Here is a 2,396-nt window from a genome sequence, read left to right on the forward strand (position 1 = left end):
CCGAATTCCCAAACCCCTGAATCCCCGAATTCCTGAATCCCTGAATCCTGAAATTCCCGAATCCCTGAATTCCCAAATTCCCGAATCCCTGAATCCCCGAATTCCTGTACCCCTGAATCCCCGAATTCCCGGATCCCTGAATCCCTGAATTCCCGAACCCCTGAGTCCCCGAATTCCTGAATCCCTGAATCCCCAAATTCCTGAACCCCTGAATTCCTGAACCCCTGAATCCCTGAATTCCCGAACCCCTGAGTCCCCGAATTCCTGAATCCCTGAATCCCCAAATTCCTGAACCCCTGAATTCCTGAACCCCTGAATCCCTGAATTCCCGAACCCCTGAGTCCCCGAATTCCTGAATCCCTGAATCCCCAAATTCCTGAACCCCTGAATTCCTGAACCCCTGAATCCCTGAATTCCCGAACCCCTGAGTCCCCGAATTCCTGAATCCCTGAATCCCCAAATTCCTGAACCCCTGAATCCCTGAACCCCTGAATCCCCGAATTCCCGAATCCCTGAATTCCCCAATTCCCGAATCCCTGAATCTCCAAACCCCAGAATCCCAGAGTGGGTGAGGTTGGAAGGGATCCCAGAGGGGTCTCCCAGAGCTCTCCCAGCTGGATCCTTCCTCCGGACACAATTCCCTCTTTTTCCTTCCATCCATCCCACCTGGAATCGTGTCCCAGTCCCACCCCAGACTTGGACACCTTCCAGCAACCCCTTATCCCACATCCCAGTCTCGATCCCTGTTATCCACGGCACATTCCCGCCTTTCCAGCTCACCCGCGTGGCTCCGGGCTTCCCAGAAATCTACGAGAAGAAGAACGGAATTCCGGTTTTTATAGGGGAATTCGATACTTCCTGGACCGGAAGTATTTTGGCCCCCCAAAATTCTGATTTCATCCCCCCCCAATTCCCAGGAATTTGCATATTCCCGTGGGTTTCAGCACTTACCCAGCTCAGCTTTCATCTGACCTGAAAGGAAAAGATATTCCCATTAATTTTGTTGGATTTTCCCACTTTTTTCCCCAGTTTTTCCCATCAGAACAACCCCCAAGTGGGGAGTAAGAGGAAATTCCTCTCCATGGGCGGGTATTTCCCTGGATTAATTAGCTCTAAATCCAGGGATAACGTGGATTCCGATCTTATTTTTAATAAACTTGGGGCAAAATGCAAATTTATGGAAATTGTTTTTTCTTACCGAAGCGTTTCTTGAATTGGATTTTTGCTGGAAAGGAAAAGCAGGGAATGAGTGATGGGAAAACTCCACGGAAAAATGAAAATATCAGAGAGGAAGGCGTTGGAATTAGAGCGGTTATTCCTTCTTGAGAACAGAGGTGGGAAATTTCCACCGTCAAATGTCAGGATTTAAGGAATTATGGATTTTTTCCCCAAAAATGGGAGGAAAGGGAAGGGAGTTTTGGTCCTGTGGAATTCCAGGTGGGACATGCTGAGGGATGTGGGGGTGGAAGGAGATTTGGGGTTGGATTCCGTGATTTCGGGGTATTTTTCCAACTGAAATTCCATGGAACCCCAAGGGAGAGAAGAGAGCTTGGAGAGATGGGATTGGGCCCTCTAATTAATCGCTTCTAATTAAAATTAAGCTGATTAAGCAGGGGATGGTTTTCCCTGAGCACCCTGCCCATTCCCAAGGAATATTTTAAGCAAATGGGATTTACCCGCTCGTTTCTTGGCTTTCTCTCCGTCTGGGGATTCCGGATCGGGGAATCAAAGGAATAACAGGGAGAAATACTAATTTAATAATGGTTATTAATTGTTATTAATAGTGCTCGTTAATATTTATTATTAATATTTTTTGTCTGTTCCTGTCCAAAGGGAAGGGGTAAAAAGGGGGGGGAGAAAGGGGGAAAAAGGGGAAAGGGCGGAAAAGGTGGGAAAAGAGGAGGTAAAAAGAGGGAAAGGGGGAAAAGGAAGGGAAAAAGGGGGAAAAGGGGGAAAAGAGAGAAAGAATGGGGTGGAAAGAGGAGGAAAAAAGGAGGAAAGAGGGGAAAAGGGGGAAAAGAGAGGAAGAATGAGGGCGGAAAAGGTGGGAAAAGAGGAGGTAAAAAGGGGGAAAGAGGGGGAAAAGGAAGGGAAAAAGGGGGAAAAGGGGGAAAAGAGGAGGAAAAAAGGGGGAAAGAGGGGGGAAAAAATGGAAAAAAAGGGGGAAAAGGGGGAAAAGGGGGGAAAGTGGGGAAAGAAGGGGGAAAAGGGGGAAAAAGGGGAAAAAAGGGGATAAAAAGGGGATAAAAAGGGGATAAAAAGGGGATAAAAAGGGGATAAAAAGGGGATAAAAAGGGGATAAAAAGGGGATAAAAAGGGGATAAAAAGGGGATAAAAGGGGAAAAATGTGGGAAAAGGAAAAAGGGGGGAAAGGAGGAAAAGAGGGGGAAAAGGGG

Source organism: Corvus brachyrhynchos, unplaced genomic scaffold (genome assembly GCF_000691975.1).
Source record: "Corvus brachyrhynchos isolate BGI_N302 unplaced genomic scaffold, ASM69197v1 scaffold298, whole genome shotgun sequence".
Lineage (NCBI taxonomy): Eukaryota > Metazoa > Chordata > Aves > Passeriformes > Corvidae > Corvus > Corvus brachyrhynchos.